This window comes from Garra rufa, chromosome 17, assembly GCF_049309525.1.
Source record: "Garra rufa chromosome 17, GarRuf1.0, whole genome shotgun sequence".
Taxonomy (NCBI): Eukaryota; Metazoa; Chordata; class Actinopteri; order Cypriniformes; family Cyprinidae; genus Garra; species Garra rufa.
Window position 1 is genome coordinate 44,313,993 of NC_133377.1, and position 12,952 is coordinate 44,326,944.

Here is a 12,952-nt window from a genome sequence, read left to right on the forward strand (position 1 = left end):
CCAATCTGAGCTGTCAATCATCAGTGTTAATAGAAATAGGTTTAAATATTATTTCATGTTAAAAATAATAAATAAATAAATAAATAAATAAATAAAAGTAGTAGTAATCCGGTGGTGGGCGGGTCGATGTCGATGAAATCGTCCAATCAGAGGCTGTCCGCCTTAAAACCAACTGCCAATCTAACCTGTCAATCATCAGTGTTAATATTAATAGGTTTAAATATTATTTCATGTTAAAAATAATAAATAAATAAATAAATAAATAAATAAAAGTAGTAGTAATCCGGTGGTGGGCGGGTCGATGTCGATGAAATCGTCCAATCAGAGGCTGTCCGCCTTAAAACCAACTGCCAATCTAACCTGTCAGTCATCAGTGTTAATATTAATAGGTTTAAATATTATTTCATGTTAAAAATAATAAATAAATAAATAAATAAATAAATAAATAAAAGTAGTAGTAATCCGGTGGTGGGCGGGTCGATGTCGATGAAATCGTCCAATCAGAGGCTGTCCGCCTTAAAACCAACTGCCAATCTAACCTGTCAGTCATCAGTGTTAATATTAATAGGTTTAAATATTATTTCATGTTAAAAATAATAAATAAATAAATAAATAAATAAATAAATAAATAAATAAATAAATAAATAAAAGTAGTAGTAATCCGGTGGTGGGCGGGTCGATGTCGATGAAATCGTCCAATCAGAGGCTGTCCGCCTTAAAACCAACTGCCAATCTGAGCTGTCAATCATCAGTGTGTGCGGGTCTGCGGGAACACGCCTGAGGAGAGCCAAACACACCCCTGTCTCGTAATTATTGCGTTAGAGATGTGCAAACAGTTTTCCAAGAAATCCTCTACATGTTGGAGCTCTTTCCTCTCTCCTACTCGCTGGATAAATGAGGAGTTTTTCTGGGAAAACCACCGGCATGTCAGAGCAGCTCTGAGGAGTCCTCATTTACCCGAAACAACCGGTTAACCCGTCAGTTCTAGCAGTTTAAAAATAAATTAAATGTACAAATTAATTAAAAAGACTAATAATAATATCGATTTTCACACTTTGGATGACTTTTACTTCGGTTGAAAAACTAATCGCTGCATTCATCGCATCCGCTCAAAACTTTTTTTTTATTATTATTATGCTTTACACAACACATACAAACAAACACAACAGAAATTATAAAGTCAGGGAAACTTAAAAAGCATCCGCTCAAAACTGAGCGCCACTCGCGCATTCTCCGCGCATGCGCAGAGGAGAGCTGGGGTCACGAGCAGAGACGCGGGGGCGCGCGCAGCAGCAGCAGCGGAGCAGCGCGATCGTTCAGCTGGATTATCGCGAATCATGAGCGTGGGAAAACTGGTAAGATTGCGATGAAAACACACTCTCACTGTTGTAATAACGCGCTTCGACACGACACGAGCTGAGAAGAGTCTAACCGCAAAAGTGTCGCAGTTGTTAGTGGATCAGTTCTGAAATAAATCTCTATGCGGGTCGTTTTTGCAGGTCAGATTTCGCAAGCTGGTGTGTAAATACAAACTATTGAACTGTCCTGTGTGTTTACATCAGTGTCCCACACCAGAAAAACTATTAAACACAATAAAAACCTGTATGAGAGGATATCAGAGGCAGAGCTTTAGAAATAGGTTTGTTTTGTTGTAGAGCAATGAGCAGAAAACTTTATAATGTGCTGAAATCATTGAAGCATCTGTCTGTTAATGCACATTTATTAGGTTCCTTCCTAAGATTCATAATAATTCAGGTTATGTAATTAAAACATGTGACCCTGGACCACAAAACTAGTCATATGGGTCAATTGCTTGAAATCAAAGCTGAATAAATCAGCTTTCCATTGATGTATGGTTTGTTAGGAAAAGGACAATATTTGGCTGAGATACAGCTAGAGTGAAAAAAAAAAACTAAATATTGAGAAAATAAAGTTAAAGTTGTCCAAATGAAGTTTTTAGCAATGCATATTACTAATACGGTATGCAATTTACAAAATATCTTCACGAAACATGATCTTAATATCATAAGGATTTTTGCAATAAAATAAAAATTGATCATTTTGACCAATGCAATGTATTTTTGGCTCTTGTGACAAATATACCCATGCTACTTAAGACTAGTTTTGTGGTCCAAGGTCACATGTGGAATTGAATTGAATTTATGTTATTATAGTAACTAAAAACATTAAAAAAAATTAAATGTTATAAACTTGAACTGAAATAAAATATAGAAAACTTATTGGCTAGTTGCCAATGCAACATTTCTCATTTTTAGTTAGTTTAATTTTATGTGCCAAAATTTAATAAGAGCTATATTGAAATATTGAAAAAAACTACTGAAATTACTGAATAGTAGTATCTCAATGAGACTAAAACACTCCTGATTAGTTTTCGTGTTATTATTGTCATTATTAATTAATGCATTTGTTTTTATGCATCTAGCAGATGCGTTTATCCTGTGCATTGCATTAATGCATGCAATCAAATCAAATCGTTATTAACATAAATTTGATCGCGATTCGATATGATATCGTTTATCGGCCCAGCCCTACATCCTAATGATTTGTGAAATAAAAATTGATAATTTTGACCAATGCAATGTATTTGTGGCAAACATACCCATGCTACTTAAGACTAGTTTTGTGGTCCAAGGTCACGTTATATGTGAAATTCAGTTGAATTGATGTTATTGTAGTAACTAAATACATTAAAAAAATAAATATTATAAGCTTAAACTGAAATATAATATAGAAAACTTTATTTCAGCTAGTTGCCAATGCAACATTTCTCATTTTCAGTTTAATCTTATGTCCTAAAATTGAAATTAAATCAATAAAACCGATTGAAATATTTGAAAAAATACTGAATAGTAGTATCTCAATGAGACTAAAACACTCCAGATTAGTTTTCGTGTTATTATTGTTATTATTAATTCATGCATTTGTATTTATGCATTTGGCAGATGCATTTATCCAATGCATTGCATTGATGCATTCAAGATAGGCGTTTTATAAATGATACAACTGATAATCAGAGACTATAATAGAGGTCCACATGATGACTGTAGTACAGATGTTGTTTTATATGTGTGTTTACAGATGTTGACGTTGGTTAGTGAGCGTCTGCTGTGTTTGATTATGTCATTCTCACAGTCAGATGCTTTAATGATGGTCAGATATCCAGCGTCTCTCAATCTGGCCGCTGTCCCGTCCCATCGCGTCCCGTCACCCTGTTAACCCTGTGCACACATTTAACCCACACACGCTCACATTTACCACCAGAACTAGTGCAAACAACCTAAAACCACTAAAAATCAACCTGTTCATGGTTTTAATGCACCCTCCTAACATCGGTTTCGTTTGGTGAAGAACCAGGATTCACACACAAAGGAAATCCTGCGTATACGAGGAAGATTATAAATATAACGAGGAATATTTTAAAAGTGTTTTCTAGACCTTGAAGTGTATTGAAAATTATTCAGATCTTTAAAAGACATGGGCGTTTTTATAATGAAGGCATGTTTATCTAGTTATGCCAAGCTCTGAAATAATTTACTTGGTAAAAATTGTGAGATTAAATCATTCTTATCCAATAAATCTGGAGCCAATTTTATTGGTTAAATTGGAAATCATTAGTGATTCCGCTTAGTGGAAACTGAACAACATTGGGCTCTTAAAATGTGTGGAATCTTGAAATGAAATTATTTTACATTTATCGCAAAAAAGCATTATAAAGATATTCAAAATATACACTATAATGCATTATATCTGTTTATAAATATTTACAAAAGCATTATAATATCTGAAGGTTTGTATATCCTGTGTTTTAATGCATTATGCTTTCCAAAGATGTAACACCGAATAGAAAAGTATTATAATTGTGGTCAGCATTATTCATGAAACCATGCAATGCAATATAAGATGCATTACAAGCTGCAATTATGCAACTTCTAATGCATTATATTTAAAGGCTTCAACATTGAAGTGTTAAAAGGATGTAATTGAGTATTTAAATACGTAAATATTTGGACATATGATACAATTACATGATACAATGTATGTGAAGTTATATAATAATCTATAGTTATAATATTAAAACGTTTATTTTCTAACATTTTATAGTATTAAATACTTTATCATATTAAAGTTTTATTTTTCTTTAATGCTTTTAGTTCAATTAAGGTTGTTAATTTTACAGTCTATTATTTTTGTCTTGTCAAATTGGCAAATAAGAGTTGCTTCTTCAAATCGAAGGTAAAACTTTGTGTGAAAATCTGCTGTAAATGCAGTAAAATCACAAAAGCAGTGAAGTTGAGACTAAAAGAACGAGTAGAAAGAGATGAAGTTGTTATTGTTGAAATGGATAAAACAAAGACGTTGAATGATAGATTTGAACCGTGCAGTGCTCTAAATAAATTGTTTCCATATTTCTAATTTCATTTGAATTTGAATCAAATTTTTGTAATTTGTTGTTTTCAAACCAGAGTTTGTAATTTTGCGTGCGTACTCATAGCTGTTTGGTTTGTTTAATGGTTTTGTAATGTTTAACACTTTTTTTTTTAAAGCTTATATGGGGGAAATGCGGCACTAATGCCCTCTTTAGTAAACACTCTGTTCAGTCTTATTTTCTTGTTCTTATTATTAATATTATTAATGGACCTAATGGGGTAGTTCACCTAAAAATAAAAATAAATTCTGTGCAACAGCTTTTTGACCCTCCATAGACAGCAAGGGTCCAGAAAGGTACCAAGAACATCAATAAAATGACTAAAATAACAACCTTATTGAACAATTCTTCTCCTCCATGTGGAACGTGCATCGTTGAATAAAGTAATTTTAGTTTTTTGTGCGACAAAAAAGTATTGTCATAGCTTCATAAAATTCGGTTTGAACCACTGATGTCATATGGACTATTTTGTCAGTGTTTTTGATAGTTCCCTTGCTGTCTCAGGGTTCTACGCTTTTCTTTTTAGGAGCACTTGTGTTCTTTGCAATGCCATTTTTGGCAGCTTTTTATAAAAGTATGTCATCATTTTTTAAGCCTTTTAAAATTCCTGATTACAACAACAGAATAAGAATAAGTTACCAATCCGATTAAATCGGTATTAACAAAATTAATTTATACTACAGAGGTGGCACGGAAGACAGTGTCTTGTAGGTGTGTTTTCATGTTTAATGAGGCTCAGAGGTGGAATGAGTGCAGTCAAATTCAGGAATTCATGTTGAGATTAATGTTTTCAATATCAAATTTTGAATATAGAAATTAGGGCCGGGACTCGATTAAAAAAATTAATCTAATTAATCAGAGGCTTTGTAATTAATTAATCGAAATTAATCGCATTTTAATCGCATATAAATATTTGACCTGAGAACAGTGAGAAGTAAGTTTTTTCATATGGATTTTTAGTTACCATTGAATAATGACTGAATACATAAACTGAAGCAACAAAATATTGTTTATTTTTGTTCAACCAAGTCCAACAGACCAGTGCAATATTGCCATTAACTGTAGCAATAGGATACAGCGTTTCCCATAACGCAAACATTTATTTCAGTTAAAAAATAAATCCAAAACTCTCTATTTTAACATTTTGAACAATAGGGCTTTACAATCTTTTGCTATTTTTTTTAAAATAAATTATTGTGTTTTAATTTTTCTCATAATCAAATGAAAGCATAAACATTTATTTATTTTTAATCAAATGAAAAATAAACCTTTTTAATTTTTGGCAAACAAACAGAGGTTTTCTGTTAAAATCAATACATAATAATAATCATAGTATTTTTTTCTACAATTAAGTGGTTAATCTTGTTGTTATATTTATTTTTTATCATATATATTGTTTTTTTGTCTATTTAAATAGGAATATTGCTCTGTTTCATGTTAAACCGTACTTTTATTTTGACAGGTTGCCGTGTGTAAAGTATGATATGATGCTAGTTTTCTCAAATGAAACGTTAAAAGTGACACTGACAGTAGCTTTGGAGATTGAGATCTGTTCATGTGAGATACAAATGCCAAAAATTAACGGGAGCATCACGCGTGCAGTATAAAAAAACGCGTCTCTGCCATTCTAACATACAGAGGCAAACAGTGCAGGATTCATATTAAAACGGTCTTTTTGCATTTCAGTTTTCAGACACTAGTCCATATGGCGATTTGAATTAAGTGACAGACCAACTTTTGATTTATTAATCCAAAAATCGACGAATTTACGTGGCATTCCGCGCTATAGTAAATTCGGTTTTTATGAATGGAGTCCGCGATCCAGTCCGTTTTCTTGGAGGAGACATTGTAAACGCGCCCCCCTAAGATGATGGTACGGGAAACACTGGGATATTCAGAAATATGCTAGCCTTCATTTCAGAAATTCAGGTACCCTATAGGTAGGTAGACCTTCTGTAAAAGCATTGAGGTGATACTTGAGGCTCGATGTCCTGCGGTGATATGCGCATTCTGTTAGTTGGTGCTCCAGTATAATTGGTCCGCCGCTGAAACTCATCCAGTGAGAACCGTTCCGCGGTGCAAAATTAAGTGCGATTAAAATGCGTTAAAAAAAATTAACGCGTTATTTTTGTGTAATTAATTAATCTAAATTAACGCGTTAAAGTCCCGGCCCTAATAGAAATATTAACTGATTTACATGCTTAAAAGATTACTTTAAAAGTGAAAGTAACTCTGCCAGCAGGTGGCGACAAGACACTGATTTAATCACTGAATCATTCATTCATTTGATTCGTTTGAACAGCTGATTCATTCAGGAATAATTCTTTATGAATGGGAAATTGAATCATTGACTCACTGGATTCGATTAGAAACACGTTTATTCATAAACCAAACATCGCTGTGTTTGAATGGAGATGTGCAGTGGCTCAATTGTGACTTTTTTTTTTTTTTTTTTACTTTTTGATGACGAAATAGAGCAAAATCAGGCAATAGTGCTATAGCCATACAGTGTAAGTCACTTAATAATAAATGTCTTGATATTGAACTGTTATTTTAGCAGTGTTGGGGCTAACGCATTACAAGTAACGCAAGTAATAATACTTTTTTTCAAGTAACTAGTAAAGTATCGCATTACTTTTTAATTGACAAGAAAATATCTGAGTTACTTCAACTTTTATGTTGAGAAAAAAATTGTGAGTAAGATGTTACTTTAGTTCTAGAATAAATGTGAACATGCATTAGTTCATCTCACTCACTAAAAAACAGATACAGTGTTCTTCAAAATGAACAAAAACGCTGAAATTCGACGCCAATCTGCAATTAAATTTAATAATACAAATATCCTTTATGTATTTAATCCCATTTTATTAACCGATGTCTTTGCTGCCGACCTTCGATGATCCAATTCATCCATACTAATAAGCAAAAATTACTCAAGATAATCTAACATTTGTTTTCCTTTTTTTATTCCTGAAAAGTTGATTTGTTCTTCTGCGGTCTACTGTACAGACGTCAGTTTACTTTTCTCTAAGCCTGAGGCTTTTGCTGTGAAAAGGCTTTTACATTTGACAAAAATACAACCTTTTATATTAAAAACAAGCAAGCAAGCCCTGCCCAGATTTAAAAAGTAACGCAAAAGTAACGTAACAGTGTTGTTTTTGACAACCATCTTAGATTTAGTCTTAGTCTTAGTCTTTTGGACTAAAATGCTACTTAGTTTTAGTCAAGATTTAGTCACTTCTATATGTGATAGTTTTAGTCGACGAAAAGTCAAAAAGGATTTAGTCTAGTTTTAGTCAAAAAAAGGGAAAAAAGTAGTCTTTTAACAAATTAATGTAGGTCAGTAAGTGTTTTGCTGTTGGGTAGTGTCACTTGTAAGTTGTGAAAAAAGCAGATCTATAGTTCAACACAATGTGACAATGTTTTAGAACATAAAAGACAAACAAGGATGGAATGCTAAAACGGCTTGCCATACTAGTATAGCAAAGAGTATTTAATGCTAAATCGGCTTGCCATTGCGTCAGATACGTTTTAGGTTTTAATTGGCATGCACAATAAGCGGAAATGTCATGCATTTTAAACGTCTGACGGACCACCCACTAACATTTTCGTCTATTCTCGTCTCGTCAACGAAAACTCACACACGTCTCGTCATGTTTTAGTCATCAACGAGCCATTTTTATCTCGTCATCGTCTCGTTATCGTCATGAAAAAAAGTGGCGTCAACGAAATGATTTCGTCATCGTTGACGAAAACAACACTGTAACGTAACGCATTACTTTCCATAAAAAGCTAAAGTAAGTAACGTAATTAGTTACTTTTTAGGGAGTAACTCAATATTGTAATGCATTACTTTTAAAAGTAACTTTCCCCAACACTGTGTATTAAATCAATATCTCATTCACAAACTCCCTAAAAACTCATTTAAAGCTGTCGCTCATCTTAGTTCATCACAATCTCACAAAGGTCCATTATAATCACGCAGCTCTCTCCACTGCACCATCAATCTCTTATTTACACTTTGTTTATAAAAGGTTTTGTGAGATATATTCACGATACATTACAAAAATACGTAGAATCCATTGAAGCTCCCCTCAGCGCAAACACGGATATGATCGGTCAGTCGCACTGATGCTCCTAAATATTTTTTTTTCACAGTTTCACCAAGGTTATTTTCGTAAACTAAGACAAAAAGGATTGATCAGAATTTTTTTTCGTGACCTGAAATAAAATAAAAACGTCAAAATAAATTAAAAACTAAACGAAACTAACAACTTTTATTGAAAAACGAACTGAAATAAAATAATAATGATCAAAAATAAATAATCGTTTTCGTAATCATTACGTTCTCACCCCGTGGCGGAAAAATAAAGACTGGGACCTCAACAGAACCAGAACCCACATTAAATCAAGGCTGCATCAGTTTTAGCCATTTTTTTTTATGGAACACAAGCAATCAAACCAATATTCTAGAGCTGATTAATCCTTAAAAGATGCAGATTCAAACACCCACACGATCTCATTTCTAAATGACAATTATTCCTCATGTCTATTAAACCTTTGAAAAAGTCTTATGGAACATTCAGATCCGACACAAAGAGAGCTGTCATCATGTTTAGGTGAGAAACTCCCAGTCATTCATATTATCACAGCAATACTGGGATTAAAGCTCATAGTTTGGATATAAACATTAATGTCTATGGTAGAAATGAAGGCCCTTCAAATAACATTTGTGTGGATTGCATATTTTCGCCACTAGATGGAAACGAGTAACTGGTACAAAATGTATGTGTCATTGAACAGAGATTGATTCAAAAACACAGATTCATCCAGTAATGTGTTTGTGAGTGAGTCATTTATTCCTTCAAACCACTTTTTCATAAAGGTAATATGTGACCATGGACCACAAAACCAGTCATAAGGTTAAATTTTACAAAACTGAGATGTATATAGAATATGAAAGCACTTTCTGGATCAGGTAAATGATTGCTTGTTAAAAAAATGGATGATTCCTGAAACATAAGGCAGTTAAATTCACTTTCCATACATTTATATTTATTTATTTCGCTCCTAAACCCCTTCAGAACAGGGGTGATACACGACTGTGATACATTTTATTTTTGAGTAACATTATAAATACTTTTAGCGTGACTTTTGATTAACTTAATGCGTCCTTGATGAATAAAAGCATTAATTTTAATTTACTAAAATTAAATAAAATGTAAAATTACTAAAAATTATTAAAAATACAAAACCCATATGTGACCCTGGACCACAAAACCAGTCATAAGGTTAAATTTTACAAAACTGAGATGTATATAGAATATGAAAGTTCAATAATTAAGCCTTCTATTGATGTATGGTTTGTTAAGATAGGACAATATTTGGCCGAGATACATCTATTTGAAAATCAGGAATCTGAGGGTGCAAAAAAAATCAAAATCCTGAGAAAATCCCCTTTAAAGTCGTCCAAATTAGGTTCTTAACAATGCATATTACTAATCAAAAATTACATTTGGATAGGTTTACAGTAGGAATTTTACAAAAAATCGTCATGGAACATGATCTTTACTTAATTTCCTAATGATTTTTGACATAAAAAAAAAAATCAATAATTTTGACCCATACAATGTATTTTTGGCTATTGCTACAAATATACCCCAGCGACTTAAGACTGGTTTTGTGGTCCAGGGTCACATATTAAAAATGGGTGAATTAAATATATCCTGTTTTAAATACAAACAGTATGTGTTAAATGATTTAGAATTCATTCAAATGAATTAAACTCTTTTAAATAGACTGCAGCAGTGGATATTTTGATTGTGGAGAAATCATGATCTCTATTAGGGACGTCCCAATCAGGTTTTTTTGCCTTCGAGTCCGAGTCCAAGTCCTTTGATTTCGAGTATCTTCCGAGTCCCGATGCGATACTTCTGTAATACATTAAAAAAGAAAAAAGAAGAGCGAAGAAACAGATCCAGGATGTTCCTTATTTTTTATTTAATTCGCCTTATTTTAACGTTCAACAACTCTTGTTAGCAAACAGAGCACTTCTGTGAGGTGGATTGAACAATAAATTCTTCACTTCTGGACTTTAGCGCAACAGTAAATATAAAAAAAAGTCTAAGATAAAAACAAATAGCACCTCAACTTAAAATATTCGGCCGGCATGTAAACAAATAAAAAAAAAAGTGCCACAGTGTTTGCTGTGTTTCTGTGTGGAGTCGAGAGGTCTAACTCTGTGCCGCCGCAGAACTATAGATGTGTTCAAAAATAATGAGAATATATGTGACCCTGGAGCACAAAACCAGTCTTAAGTCGCTGGGGTATATTTGTAGCAATAGCCAAAAATACATTGCATGGGTCAAAATTATTGATTTTTCTTTTATGCCAAAAATCATTAGGAAATTAAGTAAAGATCATGTTCCATGAAGATTTTTTGTAAAAGTCCTACTGTAAACATATCAAAATGTAATTTTTGATTTGTAATATGCATTGTTAAGAACCTAATTTGGACAACTTTAAAGGTGATTTTCTCAGTCTTTTAGATTTCTGATTTCAAATAGATGTATCTCGACCAAATATTGTCCTATCCTAACAAACCATACATCAATAGAAAGCTTATTTATTGAGCTTTCATATGATGTATATATCTCAGTTTTGTCAAATTTAACCTTATGACTGGTTTTGTGGTCCAGGGTCACATATATATATACTAGAGGTTGCGTTAGACTGTTACATTGACGGACAGGGTCGTAAAAATTCAGTCACAATTCATTATCACTTATTAATTTTCATATTTTAATTCTAACACATTTAATTGCATTTATTTTTGTTCAAGTTTTAATTTTTAATGTGTTGAAGAGAACAGATGAGACTGCTTAACTTTTCATGTTCAACAGCACACCCCGCAGTGACATCGGTTTTAATATATTCTCATTTTAATGAGCAGCATTGATCAGTAAATCCCAGTCCATCTTGTGGTCTATGCTGTTTTCAGACGATGACTAACAAGTACATAGTGCGCCTCCCGTCCAATAAATCGCAATCAAACAAAGTCTCAAATTTCAAATTCAGTTTCATTAGGAAATTCAAGCAATAAATACCGTTTTGGCGCTCTTTAATGTGGCATGATAGATCGTTGTAGCTTCTTAGTACTACTGCGCCTTTGTGTAATGAAACGCATAACAAAAGGCAAAAGATTAGTAACAGTTTCTTTTTAGTTCTGGAGCAAGTGCTCTGTTGCCACACTGGAGCGCACTCGCCACCAACTGGACAGGGTTGGAATTACAGCTAATAATTACACTAGATCACCCTCTGTGGAATCTGGCAAAGTGACGGACCGCCTTCAGATTTTTCCGTCATTGCTACAAAAAATCTGTCAATGACGGACAGTTTTCAGTTAACGCGACCTCTGAGATATATATATATCTATATCCGAGTCCTGATCAAGAGGTAATGTCCGATTCCGATCGAGTCTGAAACCACGTGATCGGATCGGGACATCCCTAATCTCTGTTTAATCTCTATAAAACTAAAACTGAACTATAGAAATGTCTTCACAAAATAAAAAATAAAACTAAAACTAACAAAATTGTTAATGAAACTAATGAAAAATAAACTAAATTTTATTGCAAATTTGAAAACCATACTAAAATCAAACGAATTTAAAAAAGCAAAACTATGATAACCTTGACCTGCACGCAGTAGGTTTCAGTCGCAAATGCGCTGTGTCTGTGGAGGGTCACATCAAAAAATATCTTAAATTTGTCTTCCGAAGAAGAACACAGGTCTTTAGAGTAATTAATGACATAATTTTAATTTTTGGGCGAACCATATCTTTAATGCATGTACTTCAACTCTCTCTGTGTGTGTGTGTGTGTGTGTGTGTGTGTGTGTGTGTGTGTGTGTGTGTGTGTGTGTGTGTGTGTGTGTGTGTGTGTGTGTGTGTGTGTGTGTGTGTGTGTGTGTGTGTGTTGGTCAGGTGGTGTGTGTGTTGGCTCTGGCCGTGTGTGAGGCGTATGTGTTTCAGGCCGGTCAGTCGTCAGGAGAGGTGGATGAAACTCCTCCACAGATCAGAGGTCAGTCCGTCTCCACGTGTCTATTATTCATGTGGGCGTTAATCGCATCAGACTGACGAACGCACGTGTTTGGGGTCAGATTTTTCAGGCACCTGTAAGGGTCGTTGTTTCGAGCTGAAGGAGGCGGAGCCGCCCCACTGCAGGTGTGATAATCTGTGTAAGACCTACCTGAGCTGCTGCTCCGACTTCGATGAGCAGTGCCTCAAAACGGGTGAGAAAACAATATATGCACATAAAACACATGAACATACACATCTTTCTTAGAGTTACAAATAAAAAGTCATAATCTAACACTCAGAGGACAAACACACACACACACACACACACACACACACACACACACACACACACACACACACAGAGGACAAACACACACACACACACACACACACACACACACACACACACACACACACACACACAC

At 33.9% G+C, this 12,952-nt stretch overlaps 1 long non-coding RNA gene across 1 annotated transcript; it reads left to right on the forward strand.

Moving 5' to 3' along the window:
- The first annotated feature begins 1,229 nt into the window (after nt 1–1,229).
- On the forward strand, nt 1,230–12,739 carry LOC141289973 (uncharacterized). The gene is made up of 3 exons (XR_012340022.1): nt 1,230–1,355; nt 12,432–12,528; nt 12,608–12,739. It is a non-coding gene; the product is annotated as an uncharacterized lncRNA (long non-coding RNA).
- The last annotated feature ends 213 nt before the right edge of the window (nt 12,740–12,952 follow it).